This window comes from Neophocaena asiaeorientalis, unplaced genomic scaffold (assembly GCF_003031525.2).
Source record: "Neophocaena asiaeorientalis asiaeorientalis breed wild unplaced genomic scaffold, Neophocaena_asiaeorientalis_V1.1 scaffold496, whole genome shotgun sequence".
NCBI lineage: Eukaryota > Metazoa > Chordata > Mammalia > Artiodactyla > Phocoenidae > Neophocaena > Neophocaena asiaeorientalis.
In genome coordinates, this window is record NW_020174375.1 from 200,516 (window position 1) to 210,774 (window position 10,259).

The following is a 10,259-nucleotide window of genomic DNA, read 5'->3' on the forward strand; positions in this document are numbered from 1 at the left end:
AAAAAAAAAAAAAAAAAAAAAAAAAAAAAAACCCTGACAAGATCTACATATAAAGGATGGCAGCAGAGGGGAAAGAAGAAAAAAATCCCAGGCCCTTGACAATTGCTTTGAGCTGCTAAATTTATAACTTTGGAACCACCTGCTTCTGGATGTCTTAAAAACTGAAATAATAAGGCTGAGTTTACTGCCCAGATGAATGGCATATGGCAGAGGAAGGGATTGAGGCTCACTTGTTGAACTGGTTGGATGTGCATGGTATATGATATCTTCTCAACTTTTCCTGTTGAGAAATTTCCTATTACCTGTTCTCTTGACAACCTTAATTAATGACCTCTACGTGAATAGACATAATGGAAACATTTGCCTGACTTCAAGTGTTGATTGTCTCCTGAAGCTGCCCCCTCCCCTTTTCTAGAGTTGTAACATAGGACAGAATGGCTTCCTGGACCACAGTGGACTTAATATGTTGTTTAGACCTGCCTTCAGACCTCTCTGTTGAGTTAGTTTCTCTGGTTTCAGCCTCCACCCCAATCCTTACTTCTTCTTCTCCCATGCTAGCTTACATATTTGAGGTCATAGCATAATTTGTTCCAACTCTTGCCCGGTGGAGATAAGTATGCATTTGGAGCAGGATATGAAGTCTCCAGAGAGGGAGTGAATGTCACCGTGTTTTTAGGGTCTAGACTTTCTGGGGTCTGAAGGTAGTATACAAGTTTTAGGTTGTAAAGGGCTGGAATTCTAAACTACTATCTTTTTGAGAACCATTATTTTCTAGAAGTGAAAAAAACTTTAATATTTGTGGGAGAAAGCCTATAGAAGGTAGAGGGATTTCTTGAGGGAAGACATTGAAAGGGAAGAGGCAATAAAACATGAAACAACTTTCATGTCCTGAAAGTAAGATACTAGGGCCCCATATCCCACAATTATCCATAGTCAAGAAAGGACCTAGACTTATGGGACAGTGGTAGAACCACTGTGAGAGGCATAGTTCTATTGCCAAGAAGTCATGTTACCCTAGAGAACCTGGGTTAGACTAGAACCTGAGGGCCAACTCACCTGGAAAGTCTGTCCATCCAGTAGAAATGCATTTGCTTAGCTTCCTAAATTTAGGAAAGAATGATACACCTTTTAAAATAGCTGTCTATAAAAGTTTGAACTTTATTCTTATTCTTGATAAATTTTCCAACATCTGATAATTTTCTTCCTTGGAATCAAGGCAGAGTCAGACAATACAGAGCTAATATGTGGAATAATTACGGGGCAGAAGGAAGAATAACTATTTTTCATTTATTCATTCAAAAAGTATTTATTAACACCAACTATGTACCAAGTGTTAGTCTAAGTGCTGGAGATACTAGCATGAACCACACAGAGAAGTGTTGTGCCTTCATGAAACTTATACTCTAGTTGAAGACAATAAACAACTAAGCAAATAAACAAAACAATTTCAGAATGTGAAATGTGCTAGAATAGAAAATAAACAGGATGTGTTTTAAAGAGAAACTGTAGTAGGAGGGCAGAGTGGAGGGACTATTTTAAATAGAGTGGTCAGGGAAGGTTCTCAATAGAGGTAAAATCTCCAGCCTTGATAAGACCCAGGGATAAGAACTGAGACTGGAGATTAAGCATTAGAAGAAGTTCATATTTTACTGTATAATACAGTGGAATGTCATTGAAGAATTTTAGACAGGGGAGTGTTGCGATCTTACTTACATTTTTAAAAAGTCACTTATGTGGGGACGAGCTGAAGTAAGAAGATTTGTTAGGATGCTATTGTAGTCGTCTGAGTAGCAAATGTCTCTTAAGGTAATTAATTAGTTAAACTGAAATAATTGAGAGAGGTTGAAAAATACCAGAAAAGTTTATTCCTTCATCTTAATATGTCTTAGTTCAAGTAAAATTTCAAAATTGCATGTATGTTAAAAAGGTAAGAATACCTACTAATGCTAGTTCTATAGAACTAGTTCTGTAGTTCAATAGAACCAAAAGTTTAAGACTAGAAAAAGGAGAAATAAGCTTCTTATCATACAAAGATGATTTGATTATCTTAATAGGAAATCCAAGGACTCTATAAACAAACTATAGTGACTGATAATAAAAATCAGGAAGGTTGCTAGATTCAAGATCAATTCCCCAAAATTCGTTGAGAATCCTTTTGTCTACCCCCCAGAAAAGAGTAGAAATAAGTTATAGAGGGCTTCCCTGGTGACACAGCAGTTAAGAATCCGCCTGCCAGTGCAGGGGACATAGGTTTGAGCCCTGGTCTGGGAAGATCCCACATGCTGTGGAGCAACTAAGCCTGTGAGCCACAACTGCTGAGCCTGTGCTCTAGAGCCCTCATGCCACAACTACTGAAGCCCACGCTTCTAGAGCCCGTGCTCCACAAGAGAAGCTACCGCAATGAGAAGCCCACGCACTGCAACCAAGAGTAGCCCCTGCTCACCACAACTAGAGGAAGCCCATGCACAGCAATGAAGACCCAATGCAGCCAAAAATAAATAAATAAATTTTTTTAAAAAAAGAAGTCATAATAATTTTTTAAATGTATATTTAAAATAGATTAAATTTTATAAGGAATCTAGTTTTAAAGATTTAAAGTTTTAAAGATGTGCAAAATTTTATGGAGAAAATTGTAAAACTTTATTGACAATTTCTTATATAAATGGAGAATATACCATGTTCATGAATAAGACCCTCTTTTGTAAACATTTCCATTCTCCCCAAATACATCTTGAATATTCATTGCAATTCTTATCAAGATGCAAACGGGATTTTGTTTGTTTGTTTTAGAAAACTGAAAACGTAACTTATGTAGAAAAGCAAAACTAAAGAATGATCAAGATAATTTTAAAGGAGGAGTGGTAGGAGAAAGGAAAGGAGAGACTTTTTCTACAAAGTATTAAAACTTATCTTAAAAGTACAGTAATTAGGACAGTTTGATACTGACACAGAAACAGACAAATAGACCAATGGAACAGAACTGATAGCCCCAAAATTCTATATATTCATCCGTGGAGAAAACTTGGAGAAAGTGTGGACTATTCAGTAAATTGTGCTGGGACAAATGGATATTCACTTGGAAAAATAAAATAAGATTAGATTCTTATGTTCAAAGATAAATTCTAAGTTGATTAAAGACCTAAATATGAAAAGCAAAACTTTTAGAAGAAAATACTTAAGAGTATTTCACGACTCAGGCTTAGATAAAGATTTCTTATGCAAGACCCCAAAAGCACAGATCTAGAGAATGAATTGACAGTTTTTATATTATAATGGAAATTTGCTGTACAAATAAAAGGCATCAAAAGTGAAAGATGAGCTAAAGCCTGTAATAAGATATTTTCAATGCATATAATCAACAAAAGATTTGGTATCCAAAATGTGTGAGGAATTCCTCGAAATCAATGAGCAAAAAAAAAAAAAAAAAAAAAAAAAAAAAAAAAAAAAAAAAAAATTAAAAATGAACAGAGAGAGCCAAGTAAATCTCAGATAGATTGAAAGGCCAATAAATTTATGAAAAGATGCTCAGTCTCACTAGTCATCAAGAAAATACAAATTAAAACAATAACAAAATACCATTTACTTCCATTAAATTGGCAAAAAAATAAAACAGACAAGTATTAGTGTGGAAGAGGAGTATCAGGAACTCTCATAGACTGCTGATAGGGTAAATTATATAAAATAATATTGGAGAGAAATTTGGTGATATCTGAGAAAATTGAGGATATGTGCGCCTCAAGGCTCAGCAATTCCTTGTTAGGTGTGTCGTAAAGAAACTCTTGTACATGTGCAAAGGAAAGTGTGCACAGGAATGTCCACAGCAAAATTGTCTGAAATAGTGAAAAATTGCAAATGACATAAATTTTAGCAATAGAAAAATGGATAAATAAACTGAGGTATACTGTCAGCCCTTTGTATCCACAGCAGTTTGAATATATTTGGGGAAAAATTTTTCAGAAAGTTCCAAAAAAGCAAAACTTGAATTTGCGGTGTGCTAGCAGCCATTTATGTAGCATTTACATTGTATTTACAACTATTTATATAGTACTTACATTGTATCAGGTATTGCAAGTAATCTAGACATGATTTAAAGTATGTGGGAGCATGTAGGCAGGTTATATGCAAATACTAAGACATTTTATATAAAGGACTTGAGCATCCTCAAATAGTGGTTTTAAATATATAGCTGGAGAAAGAGGGTTGAAATTTGGAAGGATAAACAGGGAGCTTGAACTTATATGGTATGTTTTACTTCTTTAAAAAAAATATCTTAAGCAAAATAGGAAAATGTTGCTTAAGCAAGCTAAGAGGTGGTTATGTTCTGTGTAATATTTGTGAGTGAAAAATGTTGCCTGCCGTATCAGTAAACAAAGGATGTTGCAGCCATCAAGCCACTACAGCTGCCCCAGTGGTGAGCCCTGAGGGAACTCATGTGGGAAACAAACAGGCTGCCCACTACCAAGCCCTCAGCCACTGCAGCCACCCAAAATGGTGCACCCTGAGGGGACTCAGGATGGGAAAGAACAAGGTACTTGCCCTAGATAGCTAAGGTGCACATCAAAGGAATGATGTCAATGAGCCGAGACTCTTGCATCTTCCCATACATGGAAAAGTGCTAAATTTATTAACTTAAGGTATCTGGTTTCCTTTAATTAACGGTAATTTTTTGATGTTCCAACTACCTGGTCTTTGTTGCAAAAACCCCTGTATATCCTGCCTCCTCCTTTACCTCCTTGGAGCAGTCCCTCAGAGCTATATCTGAGAAGCTGTCTGTCTCCCGGGCTTGAAGTCCTCAGAAAGTCTGCCAAATAAAACATAATTCTCACTTTGTTGACATATTATTCCGAATTTTTCTTTATTGTTTGTAATCTGTGTTTTAAAGGCATGTTCTTTTTAGAGTGGTTGCTAATTCTAGTGCCTAGTAGTGCCAGTCAGGGAACGTGAATGCAAGAGGCCTTTCAGAGGGGCTCTGGCATTTAAGACCCATATCCCCTCCAAAGAGGGTGGCTGCTACCCAGCCCCATTTATCTGTTGCCAAATGGGAACTTAGACCTTGTGTTGCCATATCTGACTTTTCCAGAGAAATCAATAATCTGACAAAAAATTTTTTAAACGTCCTGATTTTTAAAAGTTGGCAACTAATTCAAATTAACTAAACAAAGTAAAATGAAACACTATGAGGATCCAAACCAAGGGGGAAAAAATGCCTGTGCATTGGATTCAGCCCACAGGTTTCTAGTCTGCCGCCACCTCTGCTGTGCAGTCTTATATCGTAATCTATTTGTGTGGCAAATGTAGGCAAAATATTGTAAAGTCTTTTATTGTGGAAGACGTTATTCATGTGAAGAAGGTGAGAATGTTCCAGGGCTCTGCAGAAAAAGTATACTAACCAGACTCCCTGGAGCCCTGCAGAGAAGAGCTTTGGCTGTGCTAAGGATGATTCTTAGTTTCTTGTATACTTTACAGTCTGCAAATCCTTCACTATGAGGACCTCAAAAGAGAAGCCAGACTTTTCCATTGATTCCAAGGCTGTGTCAGCAAATGCCAGACCCCGCAGGCCCTTTGTATTGTATGTTAAGGCTCCAAACAGCTGTAAATAGTTTGTGCCAAGATCTCTAGGAGTGTGACACACACACAGCATTTTACATACCCCAGGAGGCCAATTAAAGCTAGGAGACCGAAGATCACAGTCTTTGAATACAGTCACCACAGCTCTCAGGGCTGATGGCCATGACGCTTTTTTTCTGTTCTCTTCTCATCAGAAATGAAGACTTGGATTGAAGGTTATTTATCCATAGGTTTTGGTTTAATTTTTAGCAGAGCATAAGAAACCAATGCCTAGATGTCTAGTCCACATATTTTCTTATCGACATGTTCTCATGTGAGTGAATTATATACCTTCTTCTTATAGGTTACCCATTCTATTGAAGAATTGGGTCAGTATATTCTTTGAACAGAAACTGCTGATCTTAAAACCTCCTCAAAAGTGCTGAAAAATCCTTATGTTGTAGAAATCATTTGTGAAACCTTTTATGGGAATAAATCATGCATCTTAATTTACCAGAAAATCATTCCCTCCTCAAGGAACTTGATTCTGTTTCGGTATTGACAAATCTCTGATATTTTTCAATTCTTTATCACAGTATTCTTTTGTCTTTGGACCAGGTTCATATAGTAACATATTGTAATATAGTATTAGCTACATGGGGTTGGAACAGCCAGGTGGGGATAAAATGAACTAATGATCACATGATGTTCTCATGAACTTTTGTATCACTGACAGCTGCTATGATATCTTAGAAACAGTTGGTGTAAAGGGACATCCACAACAAACTGGGGGTGCATTATGCCAAAAGCAGCAGTGGGTAAAATAAAGAATACTGATGTAGAACTCCTGCCTAATGGAAAATAAATACAAAATCTAAGGGTGAATCTAACAATTTTTACTCTGTGAATAGAAATTTTTATTTTTGGCTATTACTCACAATGAAAGGTAATCAAATTCTTTGCATTTTTTAAAGAACTAAGTCCTCAAATTGACTACTTGCATTATTTCCAAATTAGTACGGTTTTTCATTCTTTTGTTTTACATACAATTTTTACCTACATTTTCATCCATTTAACATTCATTGCTGAGTAAGTCTCTTGGAGATCAGCTGTATGCAGAACTTCAAAAATGAGAGCGTTAGAAGATATCTTACATGGTTAGAAAAAAAATTTTTTTGTCTCAGATATGTATGTAATTTATACTAGGCGGGGATTGTTGGCCAACCTATTTTTTTAGAACACAAACAGAATAAACAAAAAAATGTTGAGAGACTGTGGATAAACATGTAGAATATAGTTAGAAATGGAAACATTAACCTGGATCATTCAGGGAAAATGAACAAACCACCACTGAGGAAAAGGACATATCAACACACAGTAAATTTCCTTATACAATTTTATAGACCTGTTCTTTACTCTGTTGTTTAGAAGAAAAAGCAAATAATAAGTCCTGGCCTCCTTTTGTTATTTTTTGAAATAACAAAGAACTTCAGACAGGTAATAATTCAGCTCTACGTTGTTAGTCAAGCTTTATCACAAAAGAGCCTTGGAAGGAAACTCAGTCACCCTATCCTTTGTCTTGTTAATACCTTTCCACTCTTCTGCCTTGCAAACAAAACTACAATTTTGTTTGAGTAGCAGTCCCCCAGCACCAGGCCCAGGGGATCATTTCTTATTAGTCTCTATCAGTCATAGGAATCTCATTTTTTATTGGCCTGCAAGTGAGCATGCACCCCATTTCGGGAAAATGAGACATAAAGAGAATCTCCTTGGGGAAAAACGTTTCTTTTGCTGCCTGTTGCCTTCCTTTCTACTTTGACTACTCTCATGTAATGGGGTAGCCATGCGATTGTGGACAGGGGTTGGGGGTACAGAAACCAAAAGAATTCCAGAAACATTGACTAACACCCTGACATTGCTGAGCCTCTGAGGAAACTGCCTAATCACCAGATTTCTTATTAAGTGAGAACACAAACTTCTGTGTGTTTAGACCACTCTAACTTGGCCTAAAACTTACAGCTAAAAACATAATACATTCAGCATGAATAATTACACTATTAAACAAAAACCCAGAAACAGTAAATAATAAATGTTGACTATGCGCCAAGCCCTATTTTCACCATTCAGTTTCTCATTTATACCTCACAATAATCCTATGAGGTTTGCTGTCATTATCTTCATTTATCAGTAGGGATAGTGAGATATAAAAAAGTTAGAGATATGACTGGTAAGTGTTAGAATTAGGTGCTTATACTCCAGCAGTCTTGTTTGATGGGATTGCCATTTTGAGATTTTTATGCATCAACTTTTAAAAAATTACTTGTATTCGAATTCAGGTAAATAAAATGACTATAGATGAAATTATCAGAGAAGAATATTCTCAGGTAATGAAATCTAATGGAAGAATCACAATGTGTTCTGTAGTTGTTGCTCACTCCAGTCTGTGTTTGTTCTACATTGTTGCTAATATGATGCTGTGATTGTATGTACAGGTTTTGGGCTCCATTGTTACATAACTTTTGGCATAACTTTTTTTAGCAGAATGGTGCTTTGTATTCAGTAGCACTAAATATTAATAAAGCACAGGTACAAAGAATCTTTCACACCATGTAAGCAGAGAAAGCTATTATTTTAACATAAAATGATATCAGATTATCTCAAATACAATTTAATGGGAAGACTGACAGAACAGGCAAAACGCTAAGATTACCATCACCAGTGTTCAATCAATGGATTTTCATTTTCATTATGACTAGAAACCAGGAAGCAAGGAAAAGTTGGCTTTTTCAACACCAAGCATATATGAATAGCAACCACCACCAATGGGGGGGAAAATTGCATACTTGGGAAATAGAAATTTAGTACCCAAATTGTCTCAGATATGTATGTAATTCATACTAGATAGGGATTCCAGTGGGTCATCATAAGAAAACCAAAATTTAAAGACATGATGCAGAACCACATATTGGGCACTCATTCATGCATAGTCCTTTGAATGCATCAGCCAATATATTTCTATCATGAACATAAAATTTATAAACTGTAGTTGTCTCTTTTCTTTAATGGTTCACTTGCTAAGTTCAGTTTATTCTGGCTTTCCCCAGAGTATTTGCTTTTAAACTGCATTAAATTCCTGCCCCATTCTTGTGTTTAGACCCCATACTTCCATCAGTACTTTGATAATAAGATGGTATATTTCCAGACTAGCTTTTATTTCATTTTGGCTTAAAGATTTCCTCTTTATGGAACTGGACTTATTAAAATAATTTTTCTTTTAATAAAAGATCATGGGGAAAAAGAGAGAAACAAGATGGAAGGGAATGTGCTTCCTTATAAAAATATTGATAAAAACAATCAAGCTCAAGGGTAATGTTGACTGGGAAAAAAAAAGCACAATGTAAGAGCTATGAGTTGAGTTTTATTCAGTGTCTTACTGAGGACCATATCCCGGGAGACAGCCTCTCAGGTTGCTCTGAGGAGCTTTACCGAAAAGATGCAGGGGAAGCCAGTATATATGTGATTTTGGCTAAGGAGTACATAAAATCCAACTTATGTCTTGGTAGAAAGTTAGTGCTAGTCATGAGGAACAGATATCTCAGTTAATAATTTTATTACTAAGTATGGGAAGATGCAAGAATCTGGGTTCATAAAAATTTTTCCTGAATATGTGTAACTATCTAAGCGCCTGTTTTGTCTGTTTTCCCAAAGCTCAGAGTGCCTCATCCTGTTCTTCATCCTGAATTCAGGGACTGCAGTAGCCAGTGACTTAATCCTTGTAGAACTGGGTGGTGAGTGACACTCTCTGTTTTACAGTAACTTCTTTTAGAATGTACGTTAATTTTTGGAAAAATTTTAAAAACATCCTGGAGTACCAAAACCACACTCATTAATATCTTAAAATGGCAGCTGCAATAATACTAAGCATATAATCAATTTTTAAGGTGATTTATCTGTTCAGAAGGGGTATGGGCAAAATTTGAAATAGGTCAAATTTGTCTTCTCTCTTTCCCTGTATGGTTTGGATTTTTTGTAGTGTAATGGAAAGCCTATACTCACTGTGGTCCTTTGGACAAGTTCCTTAACATATCTGAGTCTACTTTTCTCATTAAAAATAAAAAGGGGTTCTACAGTCTCAGAGTTTTTCTGATAATTGCTTAAGCTAATGTTGTGAAACAATTTTATAAACATTAAACATTCTAAACTTTTTTATCCATTCCCCCTACATCATTAAAACTTACTCATCATGTGTCATTGTTTAGTGAACCACAGTGGCTAGTTATCATCTCTCATAGTTATTTGTGTTTTAAGTTATTTTAGCTAAATGAAAGAAGAGCAGCTGATTTAATCCTAAAAAGCCCGAATTCTCCAGCCTTCTAGGGTAATCTTAACAAGTTTTCTCAACTCCCTACTCTGTAGACACTGGAAATTCAGGCCCCTCCACAATTCCCAGGTGTTTCTTGGGATGGTGTAGGGATGTGAGAGGCTTGCATGATCCAGACATCTCTCACTCCCAGGCCCAATCTCCACTCACTGCCTTGCCTCTGTGACCTTTTTTTTTTGTCTGTATCCTTATCCGCCTGTTCATTTCCCAAAGCTCCACTAACAAAAGACTGTTGGGTAAATAGCAGTTTTTTTATTAAACAGAACATGTGGGGAGGAGGAATATGCTCAACATAGAAAAGGAAAAAATAAAATTAATCATTAGACGATTG

The 10,259-nt window shown here is 36.1% G+C and overlaps 1 long non-coding RNA gene across 1 annotated transcript in view; it reads left to right on the top strand.

The window, feature by feature from the left end:
• The window catches only part of LOC112407148 (uncharacterized), a 48,251-nt gene extending 38,918 nt beyond the window's left edge, over positions 1-9,333 (top strand). The window contains exon 3 of the long non-coding RNA XR_003004692.1: positions 9,256-9,333. This is a non-coding gene — a long non-coding RNA (uncharacterized LOC112407148). The remainder of the gene's footprint in view (positions 1-9,255) is intronic.
• The last annotated feature ends 926 nt before the right edge of the window (positions 9,334-10,259 follow it).